The sequence below is a fragment of the Mixophyes fleayi genome, chromosome 1, assembly GCF_038048845.1.
Source record: "Mixophyes fleayi isolate aMixFle1 chromosome 1, aMixFle1.hap1, whole genome shotgun sequence".
In the NCBI taxonomy this organism is placed as follows: domain Eukaryota; kingdom Metazoa; phylum Chordata; class Amphibia; order Anura; family Limnodynastidae; genus Mixophyes; species Mixophyes fleayi.
In genome coordinates this window covers 234,142,920-234,163,767 of record NC_134402.1, presented here as the reverse complement: position 1 = coordinate 234,163,767, position 20,848 = coordinate 234,142,920, and the positions used below count along the sequence as shown (strand labels likewise).

At 41.5% G+C, this 20,848-nt stretch overlaps 1 long non-coding RNA gene across 1 annotated transcript in view; it reads right to left on the bottom strand.

The window, feature by feature from the left end:
* Nucleotides 1-488: 488 nt before the first annotated feature.
* Nucleotides 489-20,848, bottom strand: part of LOC142151817 (uncharacterized) — a 37,431-nt gene continuing 17,071 nt past the window's right edge. The window contains exon 2 of the long non-coding RNA XR_012691251.1: nt 489-1,281. This is a non-coding gene — a long non-coding RNA (uncharacterized LOC142151817). The remainder of the gene's footprint in view (nt 1,282-20,848) is intronic.

Genomic DNA, 20,848 nt, shown 5'->3' with positions numbered 1-20,848 from the left:
TCATAGGGATCTAAGTCCTAAACAGGAATTTCAGCTGGATTTAGGGCTTATCCCTATTCATCGAAGCCTCTGGGCCAGCAGCTATAACCTTCACAAGGGTGACCACAGGAAAATTATGTTATTATTAAAATATGGGATTTTTCAGGTTTTTTAAAAAAATAGTTTCAAATATATTTTTCAGCTATTTTTTATCTAAATTATTTTATATTTTTGTCAATTAATCTGGAACTGGAAGTATTAGCATACAGGCATCCTGTTCCTGTGTTTGCCAGAAGAAACATGCGCAGAGTGAACCTGCACTGGTGCCTGCAAGCGGAAAGACTCCTAATGTTGCCAGCCCGTGTCACTGGGCAGCTAAGCATCACACAGCTACAATGCTAATATTGTGCGGACGATGGCTTTCTATCACTGCGATAGTCAGTGTTAGCTACAGCAGCATTCCAAATGTAACGCGACATAAGCAAACGGCACAGAATAGAACACAGGAATCTGAACCACTGACCTTTTATTAGAAGAAAACTATAAGGTAACGTGAAACATATTTGCAACTATATACTATTACATGGAGTATTAGCTCTCAATCATCAAATAGTGACAAAAAGTTACTCAAATATCTCTGTACCATGTGTTTTATTAGAAGAAAGCTATAAGGTAACCTGAAACATAATTTCAACTATATACATATACATGCAGTATAAGCTCTCAATCATCAAATAGTGATGAACAGTTTCTCAACTATCACTGTCTCATGGGTTTCAGATAACCCTTGTCTCTCTTGCCGCTTAACATAAAACGACTCAATTCGGTTTTGTGTCTTGATCAGATCTGTTTGCAGTTGATCAAGGAGTAGGCTGAAACGTGTAAAATCAAAGTGCAGATTATCTCCTTGAACAATGGTTTTGGTCTTTAAAAGGTAACATAAAATTTGATCTGAAAAGAGACAGTATAAATCTTTCAGATATGTAAGAGGGCGAGTTGCAATATGTAGAATTAAGCCTACGCGGGATGCACAAGTGAGACAGATCAAATAGAAAAAGGCACATTCTTTCAGTTCACCACTTCCACTATATTCAATAGATAAACTCCGAACCACATGTTTAGTGACTCGGAGAAAGGCGATAATCTTCAGATCTTTGTTAATTTCACATACATTCTTTCCATCTCCCAGAACAGTATTGCAGGTTTTACACATGAAAATGGAAAGAGCTTGTGCGGGACACTAGCTACATGATGCATCTGAATTGTCCACATTCTTCAGCGGTTCGAAACTGTCCAACATGCCTAAATGGTTGAAAAACTGTTATTAATTTGTCTCAGTGAATGTTTTAATACATTAAACACATCAATGCTATCAAGTCTGACTTTGGGCGTGAATATATAAGTGTTTTATTTATTTTAACTTTTTATATTTTTTTCTTTACCATGACCCTCTTCTCCCCCGCCCGCAAATAATGACTTAAATGAAAGAGTAAAATATAGGCACAAAATGCTAGATGGGTAGTGAAAAGAAACAAACAAAAAAAGCGTTTGTTGCAGACCCATGCACTTTTTAGTGATTTCTGTGCTTCAATAAAAAAAAGGCTGACGCTCTAGGCCAGACGTGGCACGCTGACCACTTTTTTCTGGCACGCCGACGCTGAAGCTGCTTCAGTAAAGCAGCCGATGACGGCCGAAACGGAGCTGCGCAGACGCTCCGTTTCGGCCATCACCGGCTGTTTTATTGAAGCAGTTCCAGGTTTCTGAAGGAAGACGAGTCTACAAAGTTAAGTAAGAGCAGCAAATTGAGGGGCACATATACTTGGCATACTGGGGACAACAGTGGCATACTATGAATTTCTGGGGGCAACTGTGGCATAGTATGAATTGGGGGCACAACTATGAGGCATAAAATGAATTGGGGGCAATTATGAGGTATGATGTGAACTGGGGCACTACTGTGCGGCATAAGTTTTTTTGCTGGTCCCTTACTGTTAATATGATATTAGCCTCATAAAATGAGACATAATGTATATATATATATATATATATATATATATATATATATATATATATAGCCGAGGGGGGAGGGCGGCTACAAATTGCCCGGGCCTGCTTGGTGGCCGGAGGCCCCACTGGAGACCTATCTTTGAAAAAAATAAAATTATTTTAAGAGTACTTTTTTTTTCTTTTTATTGTTGAGTGTAGGGAGGATCGGTAGTGGCTAAATCCCCTTCAGCTCAGGTACTTTCAGACACCAGGGGGTAAATGTATCAAGCTGAGAGTTTTCCGGCGGGTTTGAAAAACCAATCAGATTCTAGCTATCATTTATTTAGTACATTCTACAAAATGACAGCTAGAAAATGATTGGTTGCTATGGGCAACATCTCCACTTTTCAAACCCACCGGAAAACTCTCAGCTTGATACATTTACCCCCAGGTCATATTACTGCAGCGGTCACATGGTACTCAGTGCAGGTGGGCTGCTGGATATCTTCCCATGCTGTGCAGTGGAGAATAAGGTAAGAAGAAGGTGTGCTGGAGAGGGGCACGTGTGACTAAAGGTGATGGAGAGGGGCATGTGTGACTAAAGGTGCTGGCCAGAGGGTGGGGTAAGTGTGATTAAAGCATGTGGGCAGAGGGAGGCACGTGTGATTAAAGCATGTGGGCAGAGGGAGGCACGTGTGATTAAAGCATGTGGGCAGAGGGGACATATGTGAGCAAAGCTGCTGGGCAAGTGTGAGTAATGCATTTTTCTGTAAGAAGATGGCCTGGTGCTTTTCACCTGCTAGTCATGCCCCCATTGAGGCACTGTCACGCCCCCAAATGACGCAACATTTTCTTTACCATGCTCAACTATAAGTGGGGGGGCCCATGGAGTTGCTGTACTGGGGCCATGAATTTCTCTAGGCAGCCCTTTCTATATATATATATATAGATAGATAGATAGATAGATAGATAGATAGATAGATAGATATAGCTAATATTGCAGTTACTTGTGCTATTTTTTTTTATTATGTAATTTGAAGGCTTTTGGTAAACATCAATTAATTAGTTTAGCACAACAGTAATAGAAAATTAAGAAGGAATTTCAGGAGCAGAATATGTTGTACCAAAGAGAAGGGGTCACATAGGAGGGTCCAAAATGTTTATCTATCTTTCAAAAACACTGTCATAAACGCTGTCATGAAAATAGCCAAGTATTACCATTGGAACTTACTAGTTTCTTCCCCTTCCCACAGCCTTGGGAGCTGCCCCATGGTCTTTCATAGGACACTGTGGCTTCTCTCACAGCCCCAGCCAACAATCAGAGCTGTGCAAAGCTGTGGGAGCAGAAGTAGTAAGCAGAAGCCAATATTATGGAGATTGTGGCTTCAGAATCGGCCTCTGGCTCACACACTCTCTACTGCAGCCATTTTAAAGCTGTGAAAGAAAACGATCACCACTGTAGCTGGTAATGCAGCATCCTCCGGATGTGGCATGAAAGGTGGGGGGGGGGGAGCAAATGCACATAGCATTTCAGGTTGTTAAATGATATTTGGATGGCATGCCAGTTCATACTTGTCTCCCTATAGACCAGGGCTGTCCAACCCGCGGCCCGCATGCGGCCCAGCACGCCTGTAAATGTGGCCCAGAAGGAGTTTTGGTTGTGGCAAGGGGGCAGCACTGTTAATGGAAAAAAAAATCCTGCAAAAAAAAAGAAAAGAAAATACTTACCTTGCGCTCAGGCGGTCACGTCAGCTAGTACTCCGGCTCCCTCCCTTGTCTCCTCCTCCGTGTGGTGCTCGCAGTGAATGTCGGGCATGATGTCATCACGCCCAACATCCATTGCGGAGCGCAGCACAGAGGAGTCACCCGCGCTAGAAGAACAATCAGCAGCACAGAATTGGAGAAGAGAAGAGGACAGGAGAACAAGCCGATTAAAAGGTAAGTTAAGGGGGATTTTTTTTATTATTTCAAGGGACGCTGACCAGTGAATAAAAGTCACCTGGTCCTGGAGCATCATGGACCTTATCTCCCTGCTACATACTTCTACTTGTAATACTAATGGGGCATTATATATTATTCTCTTTGGCCCATTATAAGTTGTTATCCCTTAACTAACATAGTGGTGTAATTAGCAAAACAGGTCACAATTTGGGGTCACAGTGATGTATATGTCAGGTACCGCAGGCCTGGTCAGGGCATCCTGATATACAATGCCTGGCTTAAATGCACTTTATTGATATTGCATCGAAACAATACAAAAAGTGATTATAGTATAATAACTAGAGAGGATTTTTTGAACAGGGCGATTGAAAAGTAAGTATAGGGGGATTTGAAAAAAAAGTGATATATATATATATATATATATCACTTTTTTTCTCATATATATATATATATGTTAACTATATTTTCTATGGTTTTTGGATGATCAGCTATCGTTATTGTTAGTGTATCTTATGTGCGGCCCAAACCAACTCGTCGTCTTCCAATGCGGCCCAGGGAAGCTAAAAGGTTGGACACCCCTGCTATAGACATTATTTCAACTACAACAATACAAATTTTAAGTTTGCTTTTAAATTGCAGTTTTCAGCTAATGAAGTAATCATAACTTAACAGTTAACTAATATTTGTTTTCAACTGTTTTGTAAATTGAAAAAACTCCCCAAAAACCTTGTATTTAAAAAGTTTAGACTAATATTTGCTGTTCTATGCATTCGAGCAGGAAAACAAAACAAACAGCTACAATTAATAAACACCAGTTAAAACTGCAGTGAAACATAGGTTGTTTTTAAAACATTTTAGCACATCTAGAAAGCAGAGCATATCAGTTAAGCTGGGTACACACTACAGGTTTTCCACACGATAAACGACGGTTAGGTCCGATAGTGCATTAGTGTGTACACTGCAACGATCATGTTTTATGGTACCAACGCACATTGTATCGTTTGATTTTATAAACTGACTAAAAATCTCTATAAACGATTTCAAGCAAATTCTGAAGTGTGTATGCACTCACGACCAGCAGTGTAGGCATTTCTCCATAGATTTTAGAATCATGATCTTTTCACTCGATAGTTATGACAGATGAAGAGCACAAATCTGAGGGTAAATCTTGTAAAATACATAGGGGCATATTCAATTAGCTTTCGGATTCGCGGTAACGCGCCGGAACAGCCGCGAAACGTAATACACGTTACCGCAATAACGTGGATTTTCGTTCGCAGCCCATAGGGTTGCAAACGAAAATCCGCGTTAATGCGGTACCGTAATACCCGCAAGAACGCGCACTTTTCGCGGTAACGCGCGTTACCACGAATCCGAAAGCTAATTGAATATGCCCCATAGTGTGTACATATGAATTGGCATGCTGATTGGGACTGATCGTTGGTAAAATCATTAACGCTATCACAACGGGAGAAATTTTCTGTAGTGTGTACCCAGCATAATAGCTATTTCTCTGCAGATCTGCACCCACTCAATGCACAAGTTACAGTAACTGTATTATCATCATGCCTCCCAACATTTATAGAATTATACATTTTTAGTGTAGATACCCATCTGAAAGAGATGACTCTGACATGGTAAATAGGCATCCTCAGTTTGACCAAAATGTACACTAAGAACCTCATGTTTATTCTCGCTCTATTACAGAGTTTATATTACTGCAGAGTTTAACATATATCTGTCTTTAATTATGAATAAATATGGTCTTAATTCTTAAAGAGTGCACCTGCGTCTTGGATTGTGTATTATACTTTCAGTCACAGCAGTATGGCACCTTTAATGTATTTGGAAATTAGGGTGTGCAGACCAGCCCCTGCTCTCTTTCTGACCCACCACTCTAACCATAGGTGATTTTAATCAGAGCAGTTTGTTTCCTACCAATACTCCTTGTAGTTTATAAGCACTAAATGAGGTAAACCCCATGTTGAATAATTATAAATTACTAGTGTATATACCCATCTGAAAGAGGTCAGCTTGGCTTAGTAGATGGGCATTCAGATTGAACAAAATTTGTACTAAGAACCTCATGTTTATTCTAGTTCTATTATAAAGTTCACAGTACTACAAAAATTAACATGTCTGCATTTAATTACGTCTAAATATGGTCTTAGTGCGTACACACACACATGGTCAGGTGGGGGCTTCTTTCTTGGCAGTCCTTCCCTAAACAATAAGATTACTAATGGGGCCTTCTTAGGTGATGACAGCCTCCTTCTATTGTTGGATAATATGGGCTTGTGCAATTCCTCTACAGCACCTCCTCCTTGACGAGCTTCCCACTCTGGCAAGTATGCCAAAACTACCAAAGACACACAGCTAGCATGGGAGCAGCAGCCATTTTCTGTTCTGCAGCAGCAGCAGCTCCTGTCTCTTTCCTGCATGGAGAATTTGGTTGAGGTGGTAAGCCTTGGTAGAAGGTTGGGTTTTTCCTTTCTCTCCTTGTCTATCCACACCAGTGATGGGCAACCCGATATACTTCAAGGACTTCCAAATGGGCCGCATATTACCCTTAATTTCAAAACATCTTCGGCACACCACATCACTCATCCCTAAAATGTACCCATGTGCTCCAATATCTCACCACATGCCATTTGCTCTAAAATATGACCACATGCTCTAAGACCCCCACTTGTCACAAAATGCCCCAAACATGTTTTCTGAAACTCCCCCACATGCCACTCAGATCTCCCCAAAGTGCTAACGGCCCTGATACATACAGGTTACACCACATAATCATCAAAAGAGAGTGGGACTGCACCAATGTCTCATCCTTCCTTCCGGAATGCTGGACATACTAAGCTCCATGTCCTGTAACAGGGTCAGCATTCTCTTTGGCTTTGACAATACACTTCCAGCAGCCAGAGGGCTGAAGTCAATGCATTGTGGATAAATACAATCTTTTCAATTATAACATCCATCAAAGAAAGAGGATAGCTACCCAACACTCTTTAAAACTAAGAGAAGAAAACTCACTTTAGTTCAGAGATTCCCCCTTCAACATAATATTGTCTCACACCTCTGAACTTCTTCCCTCACAAAACTTACCTGCATAGATGAGCCTAAAGAGGAAACAAGATGTCCAGAATGCACTGCACTAACTCCTGGGCTCAAACTGGAGGAACGGCAGCAATGGTTTTGGCCTGTTCTAACTTACCATGTGCACAGTCTGGCCAGGATGCTCTATGTGCAGCGTGTGTGGTAGAGAACCAGTACCTGCACTTGCTGGTGGAGGCTCCCACTGAGGTGGCAGAACCAGCCTGAGTAGGGTCTTGGACTTTCAGCAGCTCATTGCCAATAGGGAGCATCCACAGAAAATGTTTCGGTTCCGTCTACAAGCCCTCCCCCTGCTGCATCTGACATGCCATTGTGGACTCAGGACCTGGCTAAGTCAGTGCAGGATCTGGTGCAGGTCTCATCCTTAGAAATAATTTGGGATTCTGCATCTACATCAAAAACCCAGAAGTGTCAGCTTACGACGGTTTTACAGTCCTGAGAAGAGTCCGGTGTAGAACTTTCCTTCCAGGAGAACAGGGAAACCAAGGCCTCCTGGTAAACCAAAGATGATGCTGGTGGTGCGCAGGGAATAGACACTTTAGTAGTAGTGCCATTTGGTAGATAATAAATATTCAGAAGTCGGTAATTCTGGAATATTCTCTGCACAGAGGCAAATGAGACAGATTGCTTCTTTCCCCTCTTCTCCTCAGTTAGAGGACCTTATGTGTGAGGCGTGGGTCAAACAAGATAGCAGGTTCCAGATTTCACACTACTTAAAAACCCTCTATCCACTCCCTAGTGCTGAAATGGCAAAGTGGGATTCACCTCCTCAGCTAGATGATCCCATAGATCGTCTGTCCAAAACCACAATTCCTATACAAAACGTTGCTAGGAAGCTTGAGGTCCATTTTCCCAGCGGCAGTGGTCTTCTTTTGCAACAGCTTGTGTAAATAAAGAGGAGATGGAGAGGTGTTAGGAGCAGCTAGCTAAGGGCCTGCGATCTGGAGCAATCTTAACAGATTTGCTTACATTGGTAGAGTATGTATGTGAGGCCTCACTGTTCCAGTGGTAAGGCTTGAACTATGATAGTATGGTAGACAGTGCAATATTCCATTTATCCCAGGGATAGGAACCTGGGAAGTCTGCTGAGCAGCTGTGAAGGGCAGCGAACTAATCTTATGGTGCACACATTCACAAGTCTACAGGTTTACAACTTTTGCGTCCAGAGATGTTTGCATCAAAATGCATGCTCTTACTGGAGTTTGTTTTTACCCTAGTAAAAGCATGGAAGTAGGCATGCAAGTGAACACATTGAGGTCAATGGAGTGTTCTTCAGCACTCATTAATAAATGTACGTCACTGGCATTTAACACAGATGCCAGTGAATAAGACTACTAAAAAAAAAAAAAAAAAAGTTTCACCTTTGTTCTTGCATTAATATGTCAGAATTTCAAATTTTCCTGTAGAGGCACATCAGGAACTAGAAAATGTCCCTGGACAGTCTGTGATTCTGGTTGAAACTAAATAGAACACTCAGGCTCAAGATACGTGTAGAAGTATCCCAGTTGTCTGAAAACACCATGTAGTGGCACATAAAATTACACTGATGAATGAGCGAGATGGAGTATGGACAGAGTTGATCCGATTGCGGGCATGAGTTTGATTCTCGACCATAGCCTTAAATATGTGGAGTTTGTATGGTCTCCCTGTGTTTGCGTGGACTTCCTCCCACACTCCAAAAACAAACATACTAGTAGGTTAATTAGCTGCTGACAAAATGAACCCTTTTTGTGTGAATTTAGCTTGTAGGCGACAATGGGGAAGGGACTAATGTGAATGATAAAAATATTCTCTGTACAGTGCTGCAGAATTGGTGATGCTATAAATTGTGTTAACGATAGTCAAGGAAAGGCAAAATAGAACAGCTCCATTTTTAAAATGTCTTTCCTGCACATTCTGTAGGAGACATTCATCCTGGGAAGACTGGGTGATGGGTGTTTTGCAAACGTGGTTCTGCATGGTTCAACAAGTGAACAAACAATGGTTTTGAATGATCTTATGCTTTTCTAAACTTTATATAAAATGGCTTCTAGAAGAGAAGAAAACCCCAAATAAGTATCACAATATATTTTTGTCCGCTGCTATGGAGCTAAAGTGAAAAGTATTATTGACTTGAGAGAAGACATTGGCCAAGGAGTCAATTCTAACTCCTCCTCTACCCCCAGACAGTGATGCTAAGCTATCAAGAGAAGAGAAATATGGAGGAAAGAGTTGAAATTTGTTGCTCTTTTCTCCATATTTTTTTTTTTTTTTTTAATGCATAGACCCATTGTTTGCAAAAATAGAGTTGTCAGGAGGATGTTATATTACTACTACCAGTATCTCTTGCTCACTGTGGCACCTATGGCAAATGCAGTAGAAACTCATTAAAACCCATGCACTTTTAATACAGATGTGAAGAGCTTTGTGATGTTTGACACATTTTGCTTTGGCTTCTGTCCTTACTGTATATATGATAAGATATCCATTTATTGAATGGGAAAGTTGTATAAACACAATGGTCACACTTTGCTATCAAATGATTTATTTAGTTAGTGGAGTAGGGGAATATTTACTGAAGTTGGCCATGGAAAGATATTTATAGGATCAGCAAGTATGATTATCCTTGTATGGGGCCAGGCCACTCATGCTGGGCAAATGTGTCATGTATATATGGTAACCTGGAACATGAGTGTGACTCAATACACATACATGCAAGTATTAGCTGGCAATCAAATAGTGACAAAGAAAAACCAGTTACTCAACTATGATCCGTATCAGGGGTTTTAGGTGATCCTTCTCTTTTCTGCCGCTTAATAAATAGTGACTGAATTCTCTGGTGTGTCTTCGCCATATCTGTTTGCAGTTCATACAGGAGCCGGCTGCAACGTGCAAAATCAAAGTGCAGATCATCTCCTTGAACAATACTTTTGGTCTTTAAGAGATAACACAAAATTTGATTCTTAAAAAGGCAGTATAATTGTAGAAGATATGCAAATGGACGATCAGCAGCCTGTAGGACTAGGCCAATTCTGGCTTCACAACAGCGGCAGTGCAGATTGTAGTAGGTGCATGCTTCGAGCTCACTGTCTGTAGTACAGCAAAGAGTTGAAATCAGATTCACATGTTGAGTGACTCGAAGAAAGGCTATAATGTTCAGGATGTCGTTCATTGCACATACACTCTTCCCATCCGCCAAAACAGTATTGCAAGATTTACACATGAAAATGGAAAGAACATCTAGTGGAAGTTTGCTACAGGATGTATCGGAAGCGTTCATATTGCTCCATGAGTCGGAACTGTTCTCCATGCCTAAATAGTAGAGAAATTGATGGGAAAAAAAAAAAAACAAAACAAAGAAAATTGTTTTAATTTGTCTGGATGTCTTTTTTTTTTTTTAAATAATAATATTAAAAACACAGCACTACATTCACAAGTGACTTATTTATATAATTTCCCTGCATTTTCCTACACTTCTCTTTTTTGGGGGGTTGAGGGAGTAAAAAAAATGGTAGAGAAAATAATATGCACAGACTTTTACACGGGTAATGAATAAAACAAACAACAGTACATGAAGTAGGAATTTCAGGATCAAAACATTTTGTACCAAGAAGGGGCACACAGGAGGATCGGAAAGGTTTATTTACCTTTCTTCCTTTAAAATATATTCATGCCGTCTGTCACGACCAGCACTCACCTGAGTCTGCGTGATGCATATGTGACACAGGGTCAACCACAAAGACAACCACCTGGTCTGTCTAAAATGATTAAATCCTTCCCTATCTATGCCACACACTAGCTTTGCGATACTAATTACCACCACCAAGGTTTGTTCGGATAAGAGCTGACACTCTTATTTAGGAAGCCTTCGGTTCTCCCTAGCATTAATCCAACATAATTTACTTTAATCAGAGTTCACATAAACCACAAGGTTTGCCCAGTTTCAATTAGGTAGCGTCTGGACCAAACTGTCGCGTGAATTCATAAGAACACAGAGACTAGAACTTATTAAGTGTAATTTAATATGAAAAATACATCCACAATGCTTAAGATAAAAAGATAATAAAATGACATACAAATAGAGTGCAATTGTTTCTTATAAAATAAAAAGGATAAAACACAGAATTGATACCTCACTTAGAATCAAGTTTCCGTTGCCGGGAGAAGCAGGAAAAATGGGACCTCTTCAATATCGAATTGACTCCCATCAGAAGAACCCAGAGTTACATTTTCAATACAGTTTTAAAGTCAAGCTACAGGGCCCCCCAGCCCCCTTCCGTGTGAGGTCAGAACCAACAGGAGGGGAGAATGCAAATTAGGGTCTTATGACTTTGCTGTTTGAATACCTCTAAGTCAAGTTTTCTTTACACCGTCCTAACTTTTCAACAGTATGGTTTACGAACATGATTTTACCTTCACACAACAGGTCCTAAAGTTTCCCTTCATCTGCATACCACACATGCCTCTGGTATGTATGATATTGGAGAAAATGATATGATCTTTTCCTGTGCCCTTATTCAGCTTGAATCTGTCATTAACATACAACCCAGTCTCTGCAGTCGGCCTGTCTGGGGCCTCCCAAACATGTGTGAGATTTCATTGTCTTGCAAGAGATCTCCTCAAAGGCATTCACATTTGCCATCCTGCCATAAATGGTATAAGGTGCTATCCTTATCTACCAGCCCCCCTGGGTGGTTTAACATCCACAAAACCCATTGATCCAACAGCTTCTAAGAGAACCAGGTCACACTATTTCTAGGAAGTAATTCACAAACATATATTTGCAGATTTATGCCTAAACATTAGCTTGCACATGACACCGTCATAGAAAATAGCCAAGTATACTACCATTTTTATTTAAAGTTGCAATGCAGCTTCAAAGTCATCCTTTGCATTCACCACTTTAAAATGTCTGTGGGTTGGTCAGCTTTAAAAACATACAACGTACTAGTATGGAAAATGAGGACTGCCTCCTTGATATGACATGAGATGGGAAAGAAAAGTCATACGCTATTTCAGGTTGTTGATCTATATTTTCTGGATGGCCAGGCAGGCACGTTTACATTTTCACAAAAAAAAAAGAAGCAAAGATTCTGTTTTGGCGGTACACTAAAGGGCCACACTAATATTAAAATGTTGCCGACAGAATACATGGCCAATTTTTAATAAAACAAAAATTGTTCATAGCAATCAAATTGATTTATGTTGGTAGTAGTCAGTTAATAGAATATGTGTGGTTACTAATATTAAAGTAATTCTATAGTTTTAAAATAAGCATTGCCCAATCAATTGTATGTGTTTCCAAAGCACAAAGTTATTTATTTTTAGCAGATGTAAATAGTCAACAATTCAATACATTATTATATCATGATAAAGTACAGTACAGCACAGCCAATACCAAAAGTTACATACATACATATCGCTGCAATCGCTGCGCTTTCATGGGTCCCAATGGAACAGTGTATCTGTTAGATAACTGTGGTCAGAGTAGACTGAGAGCCAAAGGAAGCGCAACTGTATTATAAACAGTACAGTGTTACACTTGAACAATAGAGATGACGTAGATTGTTTCTATAGGTCCAGACGTTGGGTGGGTCCAGGCCAGACAGGTAATAGGTTGATTCAATCTAAGGAATACAAAGGTGGGGGTCTTCTCTCCAGGGGGTCTGCTCCTTTCATAGCCAGTGTCATACAAAGGTTTACTCTCTAATATCAATAACCAAAGTATGCAATGTGCGATCTCTTCGCTGACTGCACCGGACAGCTGCTGATGATTAGGGCTTCAATATGATATCAGGCATGACACCTTTCCTATAACCTAAACCTTTAATAACACTACAATGTACATATAATCACTATATTATATCTCTATCTATATATATATATATATATATACACACTAATAATAAACCGAATACTATCTGCTCCTGAATTACAGTGTAACAGAACAAATATGAAATTAGATAAATAACTAACTTCTTAATCCTCTAAACGATTTCTTCTTTTACTATAAACCGTACACTTCTGGAGCTTGGAGATAACCTTTTGCATGCCCTTCAAGGGTGCAATAAAACACTTAATACATTATTTGGAAAGGTACAAGGTACAGTAGAACATGTATCAGCTATACAGAATTCTCTACTATAGTTCTTCAAGTTTAACAGGTTCTTCTGTCCAACGCATGTCTTTAAGCTCAGAATACATTTAAACACTTCATGTTCATCAATAGCATCATCTTATGTCTATCAATAATGTCATATACAATCTCCTTCAGCTTGCGTTAATATACACACTTCTAATAATGTCATCAGTTCTTTTCATCAACACTTGTGGGCGGGCTTTTGTCTGTTCGTTCTTCCCAGTCTCTCAATACTCAGATTTAACAGTGATCGGCTTTCAAAGCATTGGGAGACTTCCGACTAAGGGACCTAGGTGTCGTACTTTTTCCCTTAGTGACCTCCCGCCTATAGTTCGGGTACCTCAAGAATATTTAGTGGAAAGAGAACTAATCCTACTTGATATAATCACTGAGGCACGTGTGAGCACGCCCAGCACTTTGTTTGGTCTAAAACCTTACCCTCCCAAGAATGATAATCATTCTCAAGGATGCCTGCTCAAGTCCGAATATTACTGGACTGGCATCGCTGGGTGTAGCTCTTTTCTAACCATGGGGTCGCCGTACTTATGGACGTAATGCTACTCAGACAATAGCCCCTCGCACTTTCTCCAAGCTTTCTAAATTTTCCTTTACCCCTGAATTGAATAGAGTAATTGGCTGGACTGATTATGCTACTAACTTCTTCCTCCCCAATACCTCCTTATCATTACCTGAACCAGTCTCTGTCACCTGCTAATAATCAAAAGAATTAACCGCCCTGAGAAGAGAATGAAATGAGAGAACACAAAACAGGAAAAACTACAACTTCATGCTGGACAACAGTCTTAGCCTTTGGCTCAGGTGCTACTAACTGCATTCGAGGCTTTCCAGTACAGACTCATGAGTGCCCTTGGACCCTTCTCTGAGTGTTGGCCCCTCTGCAGTGGGTGGAATGGGCACCAGCGTGTCTCTGCTACCCTTGAAGCCGTGATGCTGGTAGCCTACACCTGGTACCTGTCTGTCAAATAACCTAAGTTTAAGAAATTTCTGCTCCACAACTTACTCTCCCGATCCAACATCCTGACAGTTAGTGTGACCTTTCAGGAAGCAGTGTTTTGGACGTTCTTGGTTGCTGTCACACTATTTACCTTCTCTCAAGATCTAACCTAGCCTCCCAGTTACAATCTCATCTCACGAGGGGTCAAGAACATTTCAAAAAACTGACAGGTTAGGAGTCTGCCCAGGAGTGATCTCTTGGTAGCGGGAAAAGGACTAGTGGCCGAAGCGATCAGTCAAGTTCCAACTCTCATTCTATTCAATTCGTTCTACTGAGTACCACTACTTTATGTTCTCACTGGTTTATGGTTAATTGAAAGTATGTGATTTGTTACCACTACTCATACATTATACCTCTATTATCAATAACATGAATACCCCTATCATCTATTATAACTCTAGGACTATCACATTGAATAACAAAAGCTTTGAGTATGAAACAGTAATACATTAGACACATTTCAATACACCTCTACCCAGACATTTTCATTGGCACACCAGTGTATACTTGAGGATCCTGCATGGTGGTAATTGGATGAAGTGTATTTGTTTTACCTGGAGGAAAACCCATCAGCAGGAGGGATATGGGATGGCTCTATTGGTCTACCTTGTCCATCTCTCCAGAGTCCGCCAGACTCCTCACCACATCTCTTCACCTTCCAGACAGTTTATCCCTCAGGTAACACAAATCTTCCTATATTAACCAATATGTGTATGTGTGCGCGTGTGTTTACATTTTAAAACTAAAACAATACAACGAAAAACAAAACAAACATAGATTTGTTAACTGTCACATAAAACCCTGCTGTCTATTTGACAGCTATGTTCGCCCTGGTGTGACAGCCACGTATGGTTGTGTGTGTAAGTGTGGACCTTACTAGCAGCTACTTCAGTTGGTAACTGTGTCACTGTATAAAGTCCTCTATGTAGTGTCCTAATCATGTGCTGGTATTGCTATAAAACGATTTCTCAGTCACCTCAACATCGCCCTCTAGACTAGAAAAATGCTAAAGACCAATGTATATCAATCGATTTTTCCCTCTGCCAACTCACATGTCATTCTCAGTACCTCATATTCAGCTACTTGACTAAGTGGGAAAGGCAAAGGGGTCTATTTCTATAACACTTTCTTCAAATATAACAGTATCCAGTACATGCCTGTCTAACAGTGAAAAATATAAAACATGAAAATTCTACATTTTCTAGGGTTTCACATTATGTCGTATCTTGTGGTAAAAATCCTACTACAATGTTCTATACAGAGATGCATATCTGTATGCCTAACCTCCAGCAATCTCCTATCCACCCTTTGTGCATCCATATAAAGGCACAATTTTGTACAGGAGGCACGAATCATAAAACAAAAAAACACAGATATGCAATCTATAAAACATGAATCGTATTTCCACAACAGAACCTTTCTAGCGTTTGTGTAAAGAATGGGAAATAGGAAAGCAATGAATGATGGGAATACAAAGATTTGAATACAAACATACATGTAGAAAGGGAGATTTTTACAACAAAATGACAGCTGGATTGGACTCTGACTCTATGGGGAAATGGCTGTATTCATTCCACTGCTCCCCTTAGCTATTTGCTAACTATGACCCCTCCCCATACTTGACTAGGGGGTCTTAATAGTGCAATCCAGTGTCGTCCGTCATTTGTTCATTAAGAACTCGGTATAACAATCGACTACATACCTTTTCAACGGACTTTCCTAACTTATAATAGAGAAATGTAAAAATTTATTCTTAGTGACTCATATTTTCTCTGAAATACATAAAACGATATTTTGGAGCAAAGTATGTACATACTTCATTTTTGGATAATGATTCTCAGCCAAACAAATTATCATGAGACACTGCAGCCTAAAACAAAAAGGAGTGTTCCAATTGTCTATTGTTAATTTGTCTTTCAAGAGTGATTCTTCTATTTCTCTATGTTCCCCTTTTATCACTAAGTCTATACTCCTTTTGTGTCCCCTTTACCTGTGAGAAGAAAAACAAGATAGTTCTCTTAAAACAGCAAGCAAAACAAACATTTCCATTCTTTTCCATCGGCCAGCGATTTAGGAAAGCAAACATGTGACAACATAAAACAAACAAAATCAACAAAGATTACCGTTTAAATAAGTTTCTTTCTACACTTAGCACCTTAATACTTACCACAGATTAACTCTAGGGTTGGCTATATTTCTCCCCCAGAATATTAGGTGTTACAGAGTGTGCAATCAATTGTAGGGGAACCTCTGAGAGAAATGTACGCCTCTTTTGTGGATGTCTATGTGATTTCCAACCCAGGTATCCGTTCTCTCTACACAGTTTCTACTCATGTGTCCTTTCTTACGGCAGGAGAAACACGTCCCTGTCATGTCTGCACAATGTTTTGCTAGGTGTCCTATTTTATTGCCTTGAAAATACTTCCTCAACTCATGTTGTTTCTCTTCCTTTTTACAATCTCTCCTAATGTGTCCTTCTCTGCAGTTGTAACATCTCACTATTCTGGGTTTCCTGTTATGTGGGTTGTATGCTGGTGGTCGTGTGTGCAGTCCCTCTAATGCTGGGATACTTACTATCATTACCCTATCACTTAGTGCTTTTTCCTCTTTACATATATTTTTATCATGTCCTATAACTGACTCCCTGAGAGCACTTACAGCGATTCCTTTCCAGTTTGGTAATGAAGTTAGCACCCTTCTTTTCAAGTTTTCCCTGAGGTCATCCATTAGAACTTTAACAGCAACCTCTCTGTAGCGTACATTATCTTTTATGTCTGGTACCCCAGTATAATTGCCCATTGCCATCAGAGCTCTGCAAAAATAGTCTGTTGCATTTTCACTATCTTTTTGCTGGATAGTAAAAATTTTACTCCAGTCCACTATCACTGGGAAATATATGGCCAACTGTGTGATATGTCTAATATTGTCCTGATTATCATCCTCTGTTAAGGATTCATCCTCCTCCAACATACAATCATTAATGAACTTTTGTATATCAGTATTGAGAGGAAGACAGGTCTTCAATAATACTCGGCAATCGTTATTAGTTGGCTCGTACACATTACCATAATATCTAATAAACTGCTGACATTTGGTCAAATCTTTCCTAGGATAAGGGAAATCAGACAAAATTGAAAATATTTCAGACCTAGTGCATGGATCATGCTTTGCTACATGTTTCAAGGGAACATCACTATTCCTGTCTTCTTTCCCATTCGGAACTGCTGTTGTGCAGACAGGATGCAAGTCTACCAAATCACTAAAACTAGTTGCCGAAATTGCTGCTGCAGTACAATGGATGTCTCCCCCTGTGTTAACCTTTTCATTATTCTCACCACTTTCAGCCGCTGCCCCTGCTGGTGGGACCGTTCCTTTTCTTTTGTTAGGAACTTACCTTGTCCCCGTTCCGCTGCGCTGTCAGCGGGAGCTGACAGCGGTGTCCATGTCTTCAGCGCTGCTTCCGTTAGCGCTGCCGCACTTCCTGCTTCTCTCTGCTGCTGATCATGTGACTCCTGGGCGGGGAATTCAAACTCCTATATCTTCCCTGCTCTGACACGCTGCCTGTGTCAGAGCAATGTGTTTCCTGTTCCTGGCTACAGTTCCTGTGTCCTGACTCCTGTGATCCTGCTCCCTGTTAACCCCTCTATTCCTCCTACTCCTGTGTACCTACCTGGCTGTGTGACCGACTATTCTCTGGATCTCCCTCTGGCACCGTATACCTGATACCTCCTGTGTACCGACCTGGCTGTGTGACCGACTATTCTCTGGATCCCCCTCTGGCACCGTATACCTGATACCTCCTGTGTACCGACCCGGCTGTGTGACCGACTATTCTCTGGATCTCCCTCTGGCACCGTATACCTGATACCTTCTGTGTACCGACCCGGCTGTGTTACCGACTATTCTCTGGATCCTGCCACGCACCCATTGCCTCCGTGGATCTACCGGTTACTGTTCCAGACCTACTACGCCTGGAATTCACGGCTAATCTGGGGGCCGCGACCTGCGGTTCTTCGGCAGCTAAGCCCACACTACCTTGCGGTGGTTCTTGGTGAAGACCGGAAGGCCGTTAGACTCCGCGCCCTAGGTAAGCCTGTGCTAATACTGACTAAGGCATCAAGATCGTAACAGTTTGCTCTGACCTTTATCTAACTGATGGAAGCGACAGGGAATCCCACTGCGAGAGTACTACTGGATAACTTAGCGGCTCAGGTTGAGGAACAGGGGAAAAATCAAGAACAGTTATTACAGATTCTGCAGACTCTGTCTAACAGGTTGGATACGCTCCAAGCAGCTCAGGTGGCAGCTCCTAATCCTCCACCTGCTCCGGCCCCACAGCCTGCCCCCGCTCCAAGCGGTTCAGCTGTATCTGCCCCCACCACCTCTCAACTCCGCATACCTAACCCACCCAAGTTCAATGGGGATCCTAAGGAATGCCGAGGCTTCTTGAACCAGTGTGCTATTCAATTCGAACTCTTGCCCGGGAACTTTCCCACACAGAAAACTAAAGTCGCCTATATTATTTCTTTATTGTCTGGTCAAGCGCTTGCCTGGGCTTCTCCTCTTTGGGAACATGATGACCCCATTCTCCATAATTGTGCCACTTTCTTGGAAACCTTCAGACGCATCTTTGATGAACCCGGACGAGTCTCCAGTGCAGCTTCTGGACTCCTCCGTCTGCGCCAGGGTACCCTTACTCTGGGCCAGTATGCCCTTCAATTTCGCACTATGGCGGCCGAACTTCGTTGGAACAATGAAGCTTTAGTGGCCACCTTTTGGCAAGGCTTGTCCGATCGTATTAAGGACGAGCTAGCAGCCCGGGAGTTACCCACTAACCTGGATGCCTTGATCTCTCTCTGTAACCAGATTGATATACGTTTCCGTGAACGCACTCAGGAAAGAGAGAGTTCCCGTCGATCTACCTTCCGTTTGGCCCCTCGCTTCCAAAGTCCTATTACACCGGAGGAAGAGCCTATGCAGTTGGGAAGAGCACGTTTATCCCAGGAGGAAAGAGAGAGGCGGTTCAAGAATCGTTTATGCCTTTATTGCGGGGAACCCGGTCATGTCCTGAGTCAATGTGGGAAGCGCCCGGGAAACGATCGGACCTAACTGATGACGGAGAGACTAAGTTAGGTATGAACATTCTCTCTCCTATGGATTCTAGTTTTTCTATCCAAGTTATTCTGCAATATACTGATAAACAATTGTCTCTTCCAGCGCTTATTGACTCCGGTGCAGCGGGGAACTTTTTGCGAGCTGACATTGTAGAGCGGTTATCATTGCCTAGGCAACCCTTAGATCCACCTATTGCCATTACAGCTATAGATGGCAGTCGTATCATTGGAGGATCCATTAAGAACAGAACTGTTAACATGTCTCTACGCATTGGAGCCCTGCACACTGAGGAAATCTCCTTCTTAGTCATTCCAAAGGCTATCAACCCGTTGATCTTAGGCCTACCTTGGCTCAGACTTCACTCCCCCACTTTAGATTGGCAGAAACCGGAAGTTCTTGCATGGGGTTCAGAGTGTCATTCCCGATGTCTTCCCAAGATTCATAGACCCGCTATGGGCTGTCTCCCAACACCCTCCGGTATTCCTCCTCAATATCATTCGTTTTCTGATGTCTTTTGTGAAAAGGAGGCTTCCAAGTTACCCCCTCATAGACCTTGGGATTGCTCCATTGAATTGTTGCCGGATAAGATACCACCTAGAGGACGGGTATTTCCATTATCTCTACCCGAATCAGAGGCCATGTCCCTATATATTAAGGGGAATCTAAACAGGGGTTTTATCCGGAAATCCTCGTCACCAGCAGGAGCAGGGTTCTTTTTCGTAAAAAAGAAGGACGGCGGATTGCGTCCTTGCATAGACTACCGTGGCCTCAACGCCATAACGAAAAAGAATAGGTACCCCTTACCATTAATCTCTGAACTCTTTGATAGGATCAAGGGAGCTTCAATTTTTTCTAAGCTGGATTTGAAAGGGGCCTACAACCTTATCCGTATTAAACAAGGGGATGAATGGAAGACGGCGTTCAATACGCACGATGGGCATTTTGAGTATCTTGTCATGCCATTTGGACTTTGTAACGCTCCTGCGGTTTTTCAAAATTTTATTAACGAAGTCTTTCAGGATTTCCTGTATCAATTTGTTGTCATCTACCTTGACGATATTCTTATTTTTTCACCTGATATTATTACTCATCGCCATCATGTCTCCTTGATTCTCCAACGCCTTCGGTCGCATCATCTGTACTGTAATGTGGACAAGTGTGTCTTTGAAAAAACGCATCTTCCTTTTCTTGGTCACGTGGTTTCTGGCTCCGGATTACGTATGGACCCTGAGAAATTAAAGGCGATTTCTGATTGGCCCCAACCGGTTGGACTTAAGGCCATCCAGCGGTTTATTGGATTCTCTAATTATTACCGCCACTTTATTAAAGGGTTTTCGTCTGTTATTGCTCCCATAACTTCCCTGACCAAGAAATCTGCCAACGCTAAGACCTGGCCACCAGAGGCGGTAGAGGCCTTCAAGTATCTTAAAGAAGCCTTCATATCGGCACCTATTCTTCAACAGCCAGATTCTTCCTTCCCCTTTTTTCTCAAAGTTGACGCATCCTCCACTGGAGTAGGAGCTATTTTGTCTCAGAAGAATTCTACTGGAAAGTTTTCTCCCTGTGGCTTCTTTTCTCGT